This window comes from Pinus tabuliformis, chromosome 9 (assembly GCF_031772625.1).
Source record: "Pinus tabuliformis cultivar Carrire ecotype Pingquan chromosome 9, CPIR1, whole genome shotgun sequence".
NCBI classification, from domain to species: Eukaryota; Viridiplantae; Streptophyta; class Pinopsida; order Pinales; family Pinaceae; genus Pinus; species Pinus tabuliformis.
The window spans coordinates 1,577,834,867-1,577,854,520 of record NC_142307.1 but is presented as its reverse complement, the minus strand read 5'-3'; positions in this window follow the sequence as shown (position 1 = coordinate 1,577,854,520).

Sequence of the window (19,654 nt, the reverse complement as noted above, 5' to 3'; positions counted from 1 at the left end):
CCCTCAAAGCACTTGAATTTCTATTATTTATGTAATTTTTAGGATTAGACATTTTTTTCTAGGAACTAATAAATCCGGCCAAGGATTGCAATATTATATTTCGAGATTTTGCAGATGTAGCATGGGGAAGTAGCTGAGAGCAAAGGCTTCAAAAGGAATTACTGGGCGGACTCCGAGTTCTTGTTGCTGCAACACCATTTCCTGTTGCTGCAACACCATTTCCTGTTGCTGCAACACCATTTCCTGTTGCTGCAACACCATTTCCTGTTGCTGCAACACCATTTCCCGTGGCTGCAACACCATGTTGCTGCGGTATTATCCCCGTTGCTGCAACACCACTTCCCGTTGTCCCAACATTATTCCTGTTGCTGTAACACTAGTTCCATTACTCCAGCACATTCCCCGTTTTTACAAACGTTTCCCCCTAATCCCAGTTGCCCCAACGGTAATTCTCTGTTGCTGCAACACCAATTTCGGCGCCACGATATTGCTTCCTGATCCGAAATATCCTTTCCACACGAAATATACCACCTTTCGTGATGATTACAGTACCCCACCATCACTTCCCGTCATTATCATTATAAATCACCCATATTCCCGTGCTTTCAGATCCGCGGTAATGATTATAATTTGACAGCAGACGAGAAAAGACTTTTTGACGTAGCGATCAAAAAAAGGTAAAGGACGAAGGTACACACGTTTATGAATAAGCATTAAATAATAGATAAGCGGAAAAAGGTTGATAGGTCCATCAAATGATTGCATTTCCCAATCATATCATTCACACGTAGGAAGGGGGGGGTTACCAAAGCAATTTCCATAATGGTAAACCACGCCAACCACCGCCACCCTTAATTCTCCCGGTTGTATGTAAAAACTACAGCATGTTACCATTTGTGATGTATACTCTGAGTTGAAATCGGTAGCTCGGCCCCGAATTCTGAAGATTTACCGAGACAACAGCCATGGGAGGAACCCTCATCACTCATGAACTAGGCACGACAGCAGTTCTGGAGCTCTTTCCGGAAATTTACCAAATTTTCTTGCAAGCTGGATGGATAGAATATTTCAGGAGACTTCCGGACTTTGACGAGCAGCAAGTCCTGGAATTCACATGCAATTTTACAGAAGGATTCTCTGTCGTCCAAGGAATTCAAGTTCCGGTTACGGAAGAATTCATAGCCGAATTCACCGGACTCCCAGCCACTGGTACAAGGTGGTTCAGCAGGAAGCACTTGATTCTGAACGCGCAGCAAGACTTTCTCCGTCCGGGCGAGGAAGTAGAAACCAAGGGCAGAGGTGTAGCATTGCGGTCATTACCTCAACCATGGCCAAGAGTCGCTGAATTCGTCAAGAAGTATCTGACATGCGAAGGTCGTTACCAGGTAATCTACCAGCACGACCTCGTCCTGTTAAATCACTTAAGAAATGGTCAATTATTGAACATGCCATATTATTTGCTGGGTTGTCTTAAAAATATGGCACGATATGCTATGAAAGCGAAGAATCCAGCTCTCTCCCTAAAACACCATCGCCTAATCCAACTGCTGATTAACAGAGCTCTTCCTCTGAACATCCCTCCACCTCCCATTAATCCCCATCCGGAGGAAAGAATTCCACAGCCTGTGCAGGGTAGTCCTCATCAAGAAGAGGAAACTCCTCGTCAAGCTGAGGACACACCTCAGCGAGACCAGGAGCCTCCTCAACAAACGGACGACACCCCTGAGCAAACCCCTTTGGAAAACCCTCAGCAAACAGAGCATATTCCCGAACAACCCCAGCAAACACCTCTGCATGTTACAGAAAATGAACAAGCAGCAGCGTAATTAACCATGTCTCCCAAAAGAACCAATTCTCCTGCCCCCATACTCAATATCTCTACTGATGATTCCGACGATAATATCCCAATTACACAGCTTAAACGAAAGATGCAGCAGGCAAAGAAAACCCCAGTAAAAAGAAGAAGAACGAGGGTTTCAACCAAAGCACCCACCACCCCGACTACTGTTCCGACCTCAAGAGCCAGCAGGAAGAGAAAAACATCTCAATTCCCTGCCTTTTTACCAAAATGAAAATCGGCAGTAGTTGGATCCCCTAATTCCTCCAACTCACCATCCATCGCTTTAAAACCCCGCACTCCAACCACTCCTCGAAACCCCTCTCCCTCACCCACAGAGGCTGAGATGCAGAGCGTTCATAGCTTCGTGGCATCATATCTTAAGACAGTTGATACACAAGAACCAGCTGCCGACACCCAGAATGATAATGAGCAAGTGGCTGCAACACAAGAACCAACCACTACCCCAGGTGACACACAAGAACCACCTGTGGGAAATATTGATAAAATTGACGTAGCAGAATCTCTGCCCCCACTGGAATCTACCGTCTCACAGGATCAACCTACTATACCCGCCCTGCAAGAAGAAATTGAGTTTCTAAAATCTCAGATTCAGGATTACCAGGAAGAAATAATAAGGATCAGGGAAGCATATCAAGAAGAATTCAGCCTGCATGTTTTAGCACGAGGAGCGTCGGCAGCAGAGAAAAGCAAGGATATCGAATATCTGTGTACAAGTTGTGGTGAGATATATGCTCAGGCAGGATATAGGCTAGTACAAGAACCAATAAAGGAAGCCCCCGAGGCTGAAAATGAAACAAAGGAGTCTGCTGATGCTGAAGTAAAAATTCCACAATTCTCTGCTGAGACAGAAAGACCTGTTGCTACACAAGAACCAACAGGATCTCTAGAAAAAGTGCAGTCAGAAAGCCCTGTTGATACACAAGAACCAACAGGAGCTTCAGAAGAAGTGCAGTCAGAAAGCCCTGTTGATACACAAGAACCAACAGGAGCTTCAGCAGAAGTGCAGTCAGTGAGACCTGTTGCTACACAAGAACCAACAGGTCATCCAGAGAACATGCAAGACCAAGACCAGGAACTTACTGACACACAAGAACCAGTAAGTTCACCTGAAGTTGCACAAGATCAAGAACTTACTGACACACAAGAACCAGTAAGTTCCTCAGAGGCTGCACAGGAACAAACAAAGGAGCTTCCCGACGCTATGCAGGAAGAAAAGGAAGAAGAAAACAAGGACTCACCCCGGCCTGCCCAGACTATTATGGAAGAAGAGGAAAAAGATACAGATTCACCCCGGCCTGCCCAGACTATTATGGAAGAAGAGGAAAAAGATACAGATTCACCCCGACCTGCCCAGACTACTATGGAAGAAGAGCAAACAGTTTCAGAAGGGAATAAGGAAGAATTGAATTCACCTAGCAAGAAGCAAGGAGCAGAAGAAGAAAAAGAGACAGATTCACCCTGGACCACCAAAATCAATCTGGAGAACAATGAATTAGCCCAACAGGAGGAAGAAGCTCTGGAGAGAGATGCTGGATCATCCTAGCCCACTCTGGTTGATGCCTGTATGCAAACAGAGCTTCCCACTGTTAGTGATGCATGTATAGAAACAGAAAGATTTCAGGAATTGAAACGTATATGGTGGAGAGAATATCAGCAGTCTCAAGGCAAAGCATTTGAACAACAGAAAGGGACCTGGTTTGACCATGCTTATAAGAACTGGGAAGCACTGGAACAGTGTAGGGCCTAGTATAAAGAAATTAAGGAACTAAAACACAGGATGTCCCAGATGTTTGAGTTATGTCAAAGGATGCTCGCCACAAGGAAACCCTCCTTTAACTATGCCACATTCTTAAGGGAAAGGCTTGCATTCATTCAGCTGAAGGCTATCAAAGAGGGGAGGCCTCATCAAGTGGTCACAGCAGATCAGTTTATGAAGACTTTTGCAGAGGCACCCAAAAGCGACCAAAACCTGCTATGTGAATTGTACCTCCATAATGAGGCTGTGTCTGAAGAAAGAAACATGAATATGACACCTGTAGTAGGTGACATACAATTGAGAGCTTTCATCTCCTTTTTGGCGAATCAGCTTACCTGGCAAAACGCCTATGTCTCAGGCCTCCAAAACGAACAGAATTGTCTTTTGTGGATTCGGTCTGAACCACAGAACGCTGCCACTTTCATTTTACAACACTTAAAAATGATAGACAATGATGATATGAAGGATCATGTTATGAGACTGCGAGCAGAAGTCCTAACAGACTGTCAGCAGTATGTAAAGACCAAAGCATCATTGGTTGTGAAAGCAAATAAACTATTTTGGGATAACTGCCCCGCAGAAAGGAAAGAATATCACCCGTATAACCCATCAAATCTGCAAGTAGCTTTATCAAGGGTACCTCGGTATGTTGAATGCGTGCAACGTTGTGCTGAGAATTGGATGGGTTACAAATTCAAGTTCCCACTTTTATGGTTGCCGGGTGATCAGTATAAGGGTCAGTTTGGACTTTCTAACAGAGAAGAGGCAGCAGCATGGAAACATATACGAACTGTTTGTGGTTTCAGAGACAAGTTTGATGTTACTCCCTACAGCTATTGTCTTAGTAATCTGCATTGTTCGTCCCAGTTCTCCGACTCAGACTCAGAGTAGACATTGCATGGGGACATGCAATCTCTTCAGTTGGGGGGGATGTTGGGACTCACAATTGACCTATTTTTGACCTTATCTTTTGCCGTATTATTACCCTTTTGCAGTCATAAGTTGAAAGCTTTTATTTTATAATGACATATTAACCCCAAGGTATGAAGTAACCTTCCGCATATCTATGTTTAATTGTTTATTTCATATTCGTGAATATCTTTATACTTATCCTTGGAAACGCTGACTAAATTGTCAAATAATTGTCTTAACCTTGCAGGAGTTATAATGTATAGTTGCTGTAACACCAAAAACAGCAACTACGCAGTTGCTGTAACACCAGAAACAACAACTACGCAGTTGCTGCAACACCAAAAGCAACAACTCCGTAGTTGCTACAGTCAGCAACAACAATTACCTAAAGCAAGCTATTTTGTAACAGCCACGAACAACAGATGGCAGCTATCTAAAGAATCCTGACGTGGCATAATCAAGCGGAAGTCTAAAGAAAGAAGAACACAGTCAGCATGAACAACACGGGGAAATGGCGAAGGAATATGAAGATCCCGAGAAGACGGTCAAAGTCAGTTACCCGCTGTGTAACAGCTAAAGCTCAAGAAAAGAATGTATTATCATACTATTGTAACAGCACTCTGAATTGCTTATTTTTGACAAGATGGGTTAACTGAATAGGCTGTAATACTTTATTGTAATAGATGTCTCCTCTATAAAGAGGAGACATCTACATGAAAAAGGGATTAGTCGGTGTCTATGGTCAGTCTGTAAGTGAGATTCTGAGAACATCAGCAAGTCTGAACTCTATTGTATTTAATCTTTTTGGCAGATGAATATAAAACTGTTTTGAGCATTTAATCCCGTCTTCGTTTTCCTGGGGAATCTTGTGAGAGGGACTGGGCCCACCTTCCTCACAAGATTCACCCATTTACTTTCTTGTCAAGTGTGTAAGTGTGTAGTAGTTTCTTTCTGGTACTCTGTTTGGAATTGATAGCATTACCTCTGGTATTCTTTGTTTTGCTAGTACTCTGTTTCATTAATCACTTGAGTTTGTTTCTCACCGGTGAATGAGAGTGCAGTGTGCATTAGTAAATCTGATTACAGGGGCAGGTGCTGAACGTCCCCATCTGGAGGATAGGGTCCTGATCCTCTGCCAATAGAGCATCCATTATTTCGCTTTCCAGATTCGTATTTTTAACTAATTTCTTTCATCTTAACAAGTACTGTAATGACATAGCGTAAGAATTACGTATACTACAGCTTTTTGATGCTTTTAGACTTTAAGTACATACAATACGCAATGGCCTTTGAAATAAAAAGACTTTCCCTGGTGGACAATTAATGTGGTACTTGAATGTTTAATTCATAAACAATTCAACTAGCCAACAGCCTCTAACCTGGTTCACATCTTTCCACCATATGGTTTCTTTCCCTTTGAGGTTGAAAATAACTATTCTTGCCTTCATATTTTCTATGTAATCATGCAACTCAAAGAACTTCTTCATCCCCAGTAACCATACCTCTACATCTTCCAGTTTCTTCAAATATCCATCAAAGGTAGGTGGCTTGAATTTCTTGAATTGATCTGACAAATATCCCCAAGCATTCCTCCTGTAAGTATAATAACGATGATGACCATGGTACCTGTTGGAACCAAAACTAGAATAGAACCTGTGTCCATCACCTCTTCTATGAGGTGTATCCAAGAACCTGACATCTCTAATCGTGTCATCCCTATCCAACTTGTGCCCACCATGAGACCTAATGCCACCATGACTAATCTTAAACGATCCTTGTTTCTGCAAATATGACAAACTTTGAAGGATAACTGCATTAACCTCTGCTTGTTTCTCCTGTGCCTGAATGATTCTGTCATTATCTTCTTTGGAACTTCTTATTTTTTCCTTCAAACTTTTCAATGTGTCTGCTATGTCAATGATATCCATGCTACTCATCTGATATATAGGGAGGATCTCGTGAACTATAGTCTACCAAATTACTAGTAATATGTGATCCTCCCGAAAGTATAGAATGCCAGCTAAATCAAAATACAACCATAATGAATACACCTTAGTATAGCTCAGAGGAGGATATCTCATTTGCAATGTCAACGAGATTAGCGCAATACATGTATAAACATAGTCATATCAGTATATAAACATCATTTCAACCATTATCTAGTTACTATGTATGACTATACCATAACCATGACAATGCATGCATACATCCACATAGACAACCATCATATATGTTATCACCAAAATAGCACCCTGATAGGCTGCTGATTAGACAACCTTAGTGTAACTATTTCAAACCAATCTTTTAGCTGAGGCTTAGCCTCCTTAGCCTGAGAGGGTTCTCTCAAGGGTTAATGATATAAGTTATAGATAGATGGCTAACTCTGTGGTTTGTGGTTTTGTATGTTTATAGGTTGAAAGATGAAGGCTTGCTACCATTGGGCTATGGAGTCAGTGACAGAGATAAAGATAACAAATAGCTCTTCTTATAAAACTGAGGCTTGCATATACTCCAATGAAAGAGTAACACATTCAGGAAAGTCTCAATAACTTGAAGTTCATAGGAGTTAGAGCATGTGGGCATGAATTCTGAGTAATGATACATAAATGTATTCAAAACGAAAGTATTTAAAGTGATTCATGAGAGTTTAATACTTAAAGGAAGTCAGAGCATGAGTAACCATGAATTCTAAGTAATAAGTATTAAAACATTGAAGAAAAACATCCAAAGATAGGACCCAAGAACTCAATTCACCATAGTTTAACATGTAAAGGAAGTCAGAGCATGTTCCTCCACGAATTTCGAGTAATAAGAATTAAGACTATGGAAGTAAAACATATCAAAGATAAAATATAAAGCTCATTGAGGTACACTAAGAATCTCAGATTCAGAAAAGCTAAACCGCTTCTGTATATATTAGTCCCTGCACAACATTTACAAAAGTAGTCTTTTTCTATAACATTTTCCAACCCCTTCCTAATTCAACCTATTGCTTCATATATAGCTTTTACAATATGGATTCCCTGATCCTTCATCAAGAGAATTCAAATTTCTATGATTAACACCTATTCTAACCATAAAACAAATCCTTAAATGCATTTGACAGTTAACTCTCTTCTAGAGTCCTAATACAATTAGGAGAAAAAATCCTTATTATGAATAAAACCACCTTATCTAGGAATTAAACATTATCTTTGACACCTATAGCTCCATGAATTTGAATTTGATGAAGCCTTTAACCTTGTTGTTAGATTCTGTTGACTCATCCCTTATTTGTCTTGAAAACTAGGAACTTGTTTCCTGCATTTAAGCTTTAACCTTCATTGATGCTTTTTGAATCCATTTGCTGACCAAATTGAACTTTTGAGACAAGTGATATGTGTTATCACTTCCATATAACTTTTCTCTTCCACCTGTACGAAAATCAAGCCCTTGAAGGAGTATAATAAGAGCTGATCTTGCTGCTAAAAAACTGCACTTACAACAATTTTGTAGCGCGCTATGAAACTACTGTGTATGTCTTTTACATAGCTCTTTTCAAAAGTTTCAGTCTTCAAAACTTCTTTCAATTTTTTCCATGATATATACAGGCTTTAATAATCAACATAGATAATCTTTAAAATACTTTTAAGAAATAAAATCCTTCTCCTCAACAAAACTACATCAAGAAATTGTAACTTACTGTTCTGTTCTAGCTGAACAATAGGTGTTGGGACATAGCTTTTATCTTCTCGTAGAAAATGTATTTTTCAAAACTGAAGGAGGATTTTCGAGACCACTCTGTGTTTAACAAAAACCTCTCTTGTTTTTTTGCAATACCTTTCCTACTGCCCAAAAACTGTCTTTGAATATCAGGTGTAAACTGGAAATTCTGATTTCTGAAAATATGGCTTCAAAGAAAGCCTTGTATCTCCCAACTGGTAACACTTATGAAAAAAGTGAGATAGATTATTGTAGCTAGAGATTTTATGAAGAGAAACCTCTTTCATAATTCCAAAATACCTTTGCATGTATCCAAAAACTGATCTTGAAAAAGACTACTAAAACCAGAAAGCAGAATGTTTCTCTCAATGAATTTAAGCCATTTTGTAGCGCAAGTTGAGTCATCAATTTCTCCTAGCTCATAACGAATTTGAAGAAATTGAAGAACATTTTTGTAGATAATTTGAAGAAATTGAAGGACATTTTTGTAGATAGGTATGTTAGGAAAAAGAACCTCTTTTAGTTTTCCAAAATATGCTTTCAGTTGCTCAAGAAACCCCTTGGGAGTTAACTACTTAAAACATAAAACAAGTTGTTGTTGTTGTTGTTTTTTTTTTTTTTTTTTAATCTAAAAAAGGCTGCTTCAGTCATTTCGTAGCGCAAAACAAGCATTTTACACCGTCTATGCTACGAAACTGTGGATTCCTATGTGATTGCAAAAATTTAACCCTAAACTTAATGGAATGACTTCTAAACACAAGGTGAGACTTTTAAGACATGGAATAAGTTTGTCAAACTTTGTTTGGAAATGAAATATGACCTTAAATACTTCTAACCCTATGACCTAACCCTTTAAGCATGAAATGACCTAGAGACCCTTTAACACCATGACTAGAAGAAGGGTTTGGAAATGAGAATGACACTATTGAGACTCTAATCCTATCCCTTATCCCTTTAAGCATGTGATGACTCAAAACTTACTATAAAACCATGACTAGAAACAAGACAAACTTTCCAAAGCTTAAATTTTTTTTAGGGTGATAACAATATACACCAAATGCATATTCGACTGACATGCATTCACGACAACATATCCCAACAACAACACCTTCAAATTATAAATGACAACACAAATGCAACAATGACCATCATCGTGTATACACATCAAACACATATACAATCTACATGCAAGCATGACAACCACATTCCACCCATCTAGTCCAAGGGGTGAACCATGCTCTGGTACCACTCTGTAACACCCTCCTCTCACATTTACCCAAGCTAACTAGTCCACCGAGGTAAACATGTGACAGAATTACTATGATATGATTCAACTCCCCAAGTATAGTTAAGGAAGTGGAATTGACAAACCAAAACCGAACTGATCTTCCTCTAGAGCTACAAAACCTTCAGGAGCAAACCAACCCCTCCATGTGTCGAACCTCTGAGAGAAATTTCTTCTTGACTGTACTAGACCCCTAGTTGCTCCCATGAAAATCCCTCCATGCGACTGAGAACCTCCAATCGCTCCCACAACAAGGCTTACATGCACTTGTGGCCTTTTCCAGGTAGCTCTGTGCCAACGACTGAGAATTCTGAGCCACTATTTCAAGGCTAGGACTCAACCCTCTACCCAGAACTTCATGAAACTTCCAAAAATGAAAAATAACATTGAAACAAGACTAATACAAAAAAATTGAATAAATACTTGACTTGACAAGGCCTAGCCATGATAGACATTTCGTTAAACACATCATGAACATGTAATATACAGGTCATATAGACACATCTGAACATGGGGACCTCATACTTATCTAAGATTCATCAAGAAGGTCTGATTCCCTCTTACCATAACTACATTATCATCTATTAGGTCATGCATTCATTAAGATTTCATTTATGAAAAAAAACAAGATGAGAGCCATAACTCCAGTCTGTCATAAACCATGCTTATAACAAACATATAACCAAAAAAATAACAATGATAGAAAAACCATTATAACTTATAATAAAAAAACACATTTACACATAATACACAAGAGGAAATACCTCTTATTAGCATATGAAAAATTCAACCAGGTCAAAGACTTCCACGTACCACTTGACCATAGATTGGGCTGAACCAAATATTTCTTTCAACCAATCACCCCTGTGCCATATTCCAAACATGAATGTGGGACTTACAACAAAATGAATAATGCTTCTTCAGGCTTTACTGCAATCCACCAAGGGATTATTAGGCCGAGGCCCTCATCTATACAACCAGACTTTATTGAAATCCTGCCAAAGGATTTCTAGGCCTAAACAAGAAACATACACTACCAAGATTTACCACAATCCGACCACATACCAGTCTAGGGATAACTAGGTCTATACAAGAATGGATGCCTTCGGATCTCTCCACCTAAACCGTGAAGAATTTATCCATCTCCACCCTATAGGATTTACCATAAATTACGCCATTCACCGGTCAAAGATTCCTAGGCCTAACGAGGGGATACACAATCAGGATTTACAAAAAGAGGAAAAAAAACAAACATGCATGCCAAAACTAGCAAGGAAATCATACATGCAACTCAATACTTGCAAGTAATCCCACTGTAGCCACTTGATCCAACTATTCCTAGCTTGATCCTTGCTTCCCTTTGATTTCTTGTCCTTCCTTTGCCTTCCTTCCTCCAATGCTAGAGTGCTCCAAGAATGCTCTAAGTGTCCAAGATCGTGAGAGAGTAGAGAGAATAGAGAGAGAGCTCCAAAACTGAACGGACAAAATGTTTTGAATTGATCCTTAGAAGCCTTTTTATCAATGAGGCCTCTATTTTCTTCAATTTCCATTATTTTTCCTTCATTTTCCTCTTCACATGCAACTTGTGACCTTTCACCTTTCTTCTCTCCTATTTCCATTATTTTCTTAAATAAAATTTCAAATAATGCCTCTTTGCCTTTTCAATGCCTTTGTCATTACCTTTGCCAATTTTCCCTTACCCATATTAAACCAAATTAACACCCACACTAGGATGTTTTGCCCAACATTAAGCTTGAAACATGTGTCTACGGACCTTGGTCTTATTTTTCCTTTATTAACTTTATTACATGGATTTTTAACTCAGGGCTGTTACAGCTGGCCTCATTAGGGCATGTCGTCCTCCTTGGAAGCCTATATATAATAGGGAACTCGACCTCCTATGGACACTCACTCACTTATCATCATCTGAAGCAGAAGTAAAATAAGGCTAGTGAAAAAGGAAGAAGGATGAAGGACAAAGGTTTGGATTATTTCTCTCTCTATATCTCACACATGCAAAGAAGGAAGGCTAGGGTTTTGATGTTGCAAGGTTGAAGTTGAGGAAATTGCAAAAAGGTCGAAGAAAGGAATAATATGTCACCTACAAGCCCTAGAAGGAGAAGAAAACCAAGAGAAGCTCAAAGGAAGCTTTGGAAGCTCTATAATTTCTCACACGTGTGGAAGAAAATGCTGCTACAGAGGCTAAAAATTTAGACCTACAGTGGAGGCCAAAATTCTGTAGTTGGGGGTCGAAATTATGCAGTTGGAAGAGATTTGTGTGGGTTTGATTTGGATAGAAGGAGCACATCATCAATAAGGTCTAACTTGGCCTTGGAAGGGTATTGGTCTTGGTTTGGAGGTCTTGGAATTTGTCATTTGAAGAATCTATAAGAAGAAGAGATTTGTGGGTTTTTCCTCTCAAGTGGAGATGTTTTGGCCCTAACTTCAAACCTACATCCCGTTTTCTTGCGTTTTGTTTATATTCTTGGTAGTTTTTTGATGATAAGAACAACATAATAATAAGAGAATAAACTAATAGTTAAGAAAAGTAAACATACATCACAAGCAGTTATCAATATTAAGAGAAATCATCTTAATTGCAACCCTATAGATTTGTCAACATGGTATCAGAGCCAAGGTTGGCTAAGGCCATAATGAAGATCACTAAATCCTTGAATACATCATTGAAGTAGTGTTCTATGGTGTAAGTCATCTCAAGCAAGATATCAAGGCATTGTGGAATCTCTTATTATCAATGAAAAGTAGTATGCCAAAAATTTCTACAAAGGACAAAGGGTTATTCTTAGCAGTTACAGGTACATTTCAAGATGAAAATATATGGGTAATCGATAGTGGAGCATCAAGGCACATGACATATGAGCACAAACAATTAAATACCTTATCAATAGGAAAATATTCCTACTCTGTTGAACTTGGTGACAAGAAGAGATATCCCGTAAGAGGAATTGGATCAACTTTGTTGGAGCTAGAGAATGGAGGAAATAATCATCTCAATATCATTCTATTTGTACCAGGTTTGCAAAAGAACTTACTTTCTATTTCATGTCTAGAAGATAAGGGAGATAGAGTCGCCTTTCTAGATGGAAAGGTGGTATGGGATAAAATCTCTAGCATTGATAATGAAAAAGTCATTGAGATTTGTGAAGGAAGACTCTACAGGTTGCTGACACCCCTCTCTCAAGCTTTGGTTCACATTGAAGTATGTCCATGCGAACTTTGGCATAGAAGGTTTGGATATCTTCACTACAAAATATTATCAACTCTAAATTCAATGGTGAATGGAATCCCTAAACTTAAGGAGGATCATGAAGGAGTATTCAAGGGATGTGCATTAGGTAAAAATGTTAAGAAACCATTTGGAAGTAGTGCTTCAAGATCAAAAGAAATCCTAGACCTCATTCTCTCTGATGTCTATGGTATTATGTCTACAAAGTCTCTTGGAGGTCATCTATATTATGTAACGTTCATTGATGACCACTCAAGGAAAGCTTGGATATATTTGCTAAAATCCAAGGATGAAGTATTCAACAAATTTCAAGAATTCAAAGCTGAAATAAAGAATATTACATAAAGGAGATAAAGGTACTAAGATATGACAATGGAGGAGAATACACATCAAAGGAACTCATAGCTTTCTGCAAGGAGGTTGGAATTAAGAGGGAGTTGATAATCCCATATAATCTGAAGCAAAATGGAGTTTCTAAACGAAAAAATTGCTCGATTGAGGAAAGTGTAAGAGCCATGTTACATGATCAATACTTGCCTAAATTTTTGTGGGGTGAAGCAACAAAAAATGTTGTGTATATTCAAAATCGAAGTCCCCATTGATCACTAAATAACATGACTCCTGAGGAAGCATTCACTGGGAAGAAACCAAGCATAGACCATCTCCGAATATTTGGATGTCCTTTCTATATTCACATTCTGAAGGACAAGAGAAATAATTTGGATCCTACAAGCATGAAGGAAATATTTGTTGGCTATAGTAACACTTCGAAGGCATATAGGATCTACATAAAGGAAAGACACCAAATCAAAGTAAATCGAAATGTGATATTTGATGAAAGTATTGCATTCAAGAAATCAATGGACCTCCCGATTGAGTCTGATGATGAATAACTTCCAATATTCAAAGAAGAATGACTTGGGAGGAAGAGGGTTCAAATCATGAAGAAGAAGTTCCTAGTGAGCGTGTGCAACAAGTCATCATCATAGAGAGTAAAAAGATACCTAATTGGTTAAAGTATACTCTACTAGATGCAAAGGGACATGGAGCAACCAAGGGTATGTTTAGGGAAAGTAAGAAGCATAAAGGATATTCACTGTATGCAACCTATATAAAAAAATTAATTGAAGCAGAGCCATCCACCTTTGAAGATGTTGTCAAACATCAAGAATGGAAAGATGCTATGTGTTGACCACTACGTGTCAACGACCCATAGTAGTACATCCAGTTTTTTCGCAAAAGGGATAGTTCTTGATCAATATGTCCGTGTTGTTCAATTATCATCATCAACCTGATCATGTTAAATTGTAAACCTTTCTGCATGTGTAAATTGTAAATAATCTTAGCAGGTCCATGTCGTGTATGTAATTGCCTAGGTAAACCTAATTTTCCAATGACTATTTACATTCTGGGAGGTTTTTTGTCTCAATGATCCATCTTGGATGTTCGATAGAGTTTTCCTTCAGCCTTACCCCAAAACCGGAATGGATTTTGTCACTAGGATCTCAGGGGAGTCCTAGTGTTCTAGATCGAGTCTATGTAAAGCTAATTTGGGAATAATCCTAACTATTTGGTTAGGTTATTTTATTACAAATTGCTTAGTCTATTGGATTATATTTGTGTCGCGTAATTGGGTAGTCTATGAGGGTCTTTTGCAAATGGGTTTTCCCCCTTGAGATGTAAAAAATGTAAAAATCATGATGTAAAGTGTTTTGAGGGTTGGGAAAATAATTTATCCCCTCATAGGTTAATCAATTAAATTTTCTGGCCAAAAATTTAATTAAAATCCTAAGCCAAAAATTTAATTAATTATAGGTCCTAGGTAAATTTAAAATTTCTAAAGGAAAAATTCGTGGGTCCTTTAAAATTAAAACTTTAAAAGGTCTCAGGACTAAGGTAAATTAATTATTTTGCTAAATTGTCAGGCTAGGCAGTAACTCCACAAAATAAAAAACTGATTCGTATATTATTCCATAGGTAACCCATTGTTATATACAATAGAGAGTGATTTTTCAGTTCATCTCCCAATGACTGTTCACCTTCCCAATTTATTTATTTACATAAAATTCCCAATCATGAAGATTAGGTGTCAACATTCCCCCCCTTAATATGAAGGGATGTTGGTGAGTCCAAGCATCATTCTGAATTGTTCAATCTTTTCCCTTCCAAGTGCTTTGGTGAAGATGTCTGCAATTTGCTCATTTGTGGAACAATGATGGAGATGGATTGTTTTTGCCTCAACATGATGTCGAATCAGATGATATTTAGTATTGATATGCTTTGTTCGATCATGGAACTTTGGGTTCTTGGCCAACTTTATTGCAGAGGTGTTATCAATCATGAGTGGAGTTGATTGTACTTTTTTTACCTACAAATCTTCAAGAATTTTCCTGAGCCACACAATTTCTTTCGTTGCTTCAGCTGCTGCCGCGTATTCTGCTTCTGTTGTGGAATCCGCTGGAACTGATTGTTTGTGTGATCTCCAGGAGACAGCTCCTGATCCAAGACTCATGGCATATCCTGAAGTAGATACCCCAGTTTCTTTGTCTCCATCGAAGTCTGAATCAGAGTATCCAATCAAGCTGAAGTCGTCCACCTGTGTATACTTGATTCCAAGGTCTTGAGTTCCCTTCAAGTACCTTAGAACTCTTTTTGCAGCAGACCAATGTCCCTCACAAGGCTTTTGCATGAACTTGGAGAGGATTCCAACAGTAAATGAAATGTCTGGTCTGGTAGTAGTGAGGTAGATGAGACTTCCTACAAGCTGTCTATACTTTGTTGCATCCTCAAATTCCTTTCCTTCAATAGATGTGAGCTTTAAGTTTTGTTCCATTGGAGTAGAAATAGGACTGCACTCTGTCATGCCATATCTGTTTAACAAATCTCCAATGTATTTCTTTTGAGAAAGAAATATGGATTTTGGATGTTGGGTTACTTCAATGCCAAGATAGTAATGAACATAGCCCAAATCAATCATTTCAAAACTTTTCCCCAATTCCTTCTTTATGGATGAAATGTAGCTTTCATTGTTCCCTGTCATTAAAAGATCATCTACATATACCACAAGATACACAACTGTTTTTCCAACTTTCTTGACAAATAAAGTTGCATCATCAAGATCAAAATGATTGAAGTTGAGTTTCAGAAGATGCTCAGTTAGTTTTTCATACCAGGCTCGTGGTGCTTGTTTGAGGCCATATAAGGACTTCACAAGTTTGCATACTTTATGTTCATGTCCTTTCACTGCAAATCCTTCAGGCTAGGACATAAAAACATTCTCTTTTAGATCTCCATTCAAGAATGCAGTTTTTACATCCATTTGATGGAATTCCAACCGTTCTGAGCTGCTAGTGCAAAGAGTGTCTGGATGGTGGCCCATTTTGCTGTGGGGGAAAAAGTTTCCTCATAATCGACCCCTTCCTTCTATGCACAACCTTTTTCCACAAGCCTAGCTTTGTGCTTGTCAAGTGAGCCATCAGCTGTGTATTTGTTCTTGTAGACCCACTCGCAGCCAATTGGTTTGGTTCCAAATGGAGGATCAACCAGCTTCCAAGTGCCATTCTTTATGAGGGCATCATACTCCTTTTTCATCGCTTCTTTCCATTCATCATGAGAAGCAACTTCTTTTAAGGAAGTTGGTTCAAAATCTGTAGACAAGTTCAATTCACAATCATAAGTAACATCCATATCAATAGGTGAATTAGAGTCATCTACATCACCTCCATCTTGTCGGTTTGAATTTCTGGTTCCTGTTTTTCCAATTTCATCAGGATGAACACTTTCAAGTGTCTTTGTCAGCCACTTTGGGGGACCTTTCTGAGATGGTCCAGGCTGCTCTGTTGATTGAGTTGGGACTGAATCAAGATTGAGTCTCCCAATTCTATCAATTACATCACTTAAAGCATCATCCGTTGTTGGAGTTTCATGCAGAGGAGATAGTTCTTCAGAAGAAGATTCCACATGTTGTTCTAGTATAGGAATCCCCCCTTCAAGATGTGGAATCTGATTATCAAATTCTTGAAATGATTTCGATTTTGTGAATCTATCCAAGCGATCAAGTTGTCGCTCAACAACATTGTCAGATTTGGATGATTCAAGAAAAATTACATGTATAGATACACCAAACTTTTTATTTACTTCCTCATAGTGGCAGTATGCTTTGGAGGTGTTTGAATACCCTAGGAAGATACCCTTACGACTTCTAGCACCAAGTTTGTTTCTATGTACCTTTGGTATCAAAGCATAACAGGTGGAACCAAAGATCCTGAGATGTTTTACCGAAGGAACATGTCCATACCACAATTCATAAGGAGTCTTGTTTCTTATAGCATTAGATGGACATCTATTCTTTATATATGCAGCACATAGAACAGCATCAGCCCAAAACATTATCTTTACATTTTTGAAGAAAAGCATGGATCATACCATATTCAAGATTGTTCTATTCATTCTTTCAGCTACACCATTCTGTTAGGGATTATAAGGCACAGTTGTTTGATGTTTGATCCCATGTTGGAGAAGATAGTTTTCAAATTCATTTGATGTATATTCTTTTCCATTATTAGTGTGAATAGACCCAATATGAGATTGTGCATCATTTTCAATCCATTTATGAAAATTCTTGGATGTTTGAAAGGCATCAGATTTTTTCTTCAATAAATAAACCCAACACATTCTGGTGTAATCATCAATAAATGTCATGATATATTTATTTCCATTTGCAGAAGGAACAGACATTAGACCACATAAATCTGAATGAATGAGTTCAAGCTTCCTATGTGCTCTTGAATGTGAATCATGAAAATACTGTTTGCTATGCTTTCCTAGAATGCAAGCATCACATTGCTTATGTTTCCTAGGAATTGTAGGCAAACTAGCAACACCATTTTTCTTCAATAAGTGGAGACTGTCATAGTTTAAATGTCCAAATCTAGCATGCCATAATAAACTTGATGGAAGTGTACCTTCTTCATGATGAGAAATATATGAGAAATTTTGTGCATGAGCAGAGGTTCCTTGCAGTTTGAGAAGCCTTTCTTCTTCTATTGCCCTCATGACAAGTGAGTGGTCAGATGCTTTTCTTACCTCAAGCTTTCCATCAAACATATGAATGGAGTGACCTTGCTGGCGGATGTGGACCAAGGAAAACAAGTTTCTCTTGAGCTGTGGGAGATATAGAACATGATCCAGAAGAAAGTCTGGAAGACTAGGCAATTTAAGCCTGATTGTGCCAAGCCGGCCTGATGGCTTGATTTTTGACTGATCTGCAAAGTATACTGCTCCATCAACATTGTCAGTGAAATCTTCAAAAAAATATTTTCTATGAGTCATATGACAGGTTGCTCCTGAACCAAGCAACCAATCATTTTTCGAAGAAGCAAGTGAAGCATTAAACAAATCTTCATTTACTCCAATGTTTCATTGTGCCTCAATATAGTGAGCGGATTCAGGTGCTTTACCTTTATCTGTATCATCAATTTTACCTTTTTGTTGGTTTCTTTTCTGCTCAATTTTGTCCCATGGTAGCTTGCATGTAGAGGCATCATGTGATCCATTTCTTTTGCAGCGAATGCAATGAAAGTCTGCCTTTTCTCCTTGAGAATGTCTGCCCCCCTGCCTCTGAAGTATCTTCCTCTTCCTCTTCGTCCACCTCTTCTTCTTGTAGAATCTTGAGCAGGATGATTTTCCTTATGATCAAGGCACACAATCTCTTCAGAAGATTCAGGAGTTGTCTTCTTTCCAAAGGCTTTCTCTCTTTCAACAAACTTTTTCACAAGAGAGTCAAAGGTTATATCTTTAAGATTTCCATTTGCTTGTAAAGACTCAAGATAATTGGAGTAGGTAGGATAGAGTGCCTTGAGAAAAGCAATAAGAGGGATATCCAGCTCAACTTTAGTGGATTTAATATCATGCATTATAGACTTTACTTCAGATGCAAGAGCAAGAGGATCATTATTTTTCAGTTCAAGAGTGAAGAGTTTAATCATGAGCTGAACAACTTCAAGTGCAGAATGTGAGTCATAGAGTTCTTTCAGCTTTTGTAAAGCTTCAAAGGCAGTTGAATATGATGAAATATGGCGACTTACTTCTTCATTTACAGATGCTGCGATTAATGCATAGGCTTTGCTATTTTTGTTTTCCCAAATGACGAGCTCTTTGTCTGATGTAGGCTGCACTGGGTCATTGTCTCCTTCTCCGACACACACTCCCTTCCACAACTCATTGAAGATGAGGGTGTGTTTTATCATCCGGGACCATTCAAGATAGTTCTCCTTGCCAGTGAGAACTATTCCTACCATAGAGATGATTGAATGAATTCTGTAAAAAAATACTTCTGCTGATGAAAAAAAACTTCTGCTGATAAAAAAAACTTTCTGCTGATATACAGTGAAGTTGTACTCAAAAAATTTCTGTGGGAAACAATTTTGGTTGTTTAGAAATAATCAGTCATTCACCGCGATCTCTACAAAGTTGGAGCAGCAACAGTATTACAATCACCATAAATCCCTTTGATTCTCTAGACCAGTAATAAAAATATGGCAGCATTAAAGTTCAGACATTCTCTCTAGATTTCACAAGAAAGGATGACAGGCGGGAGCTCTGTTTTCTTGGCTAATTGCTGCAATTAAATGATAAAATATATGTTCAAAGAGTTTGAAGAGTATTTCATTCGGAAAAGACTGAAACCAATCGATACCAAAAACCAATCGATCAGCACATCCATTATTCGAAAATTTGCTTTTGCAATGGCAGAAGCATGTCGCCCTTGGCAGAAAGATCACAATAAAAAAAACTTTTCACACGCATTTACATATATGAACAGTTATATGATTTAAATGCGCTGTTCAAGACCTCAAGCTTTCTCGTATCCTGCGATCTGAACTATCAATT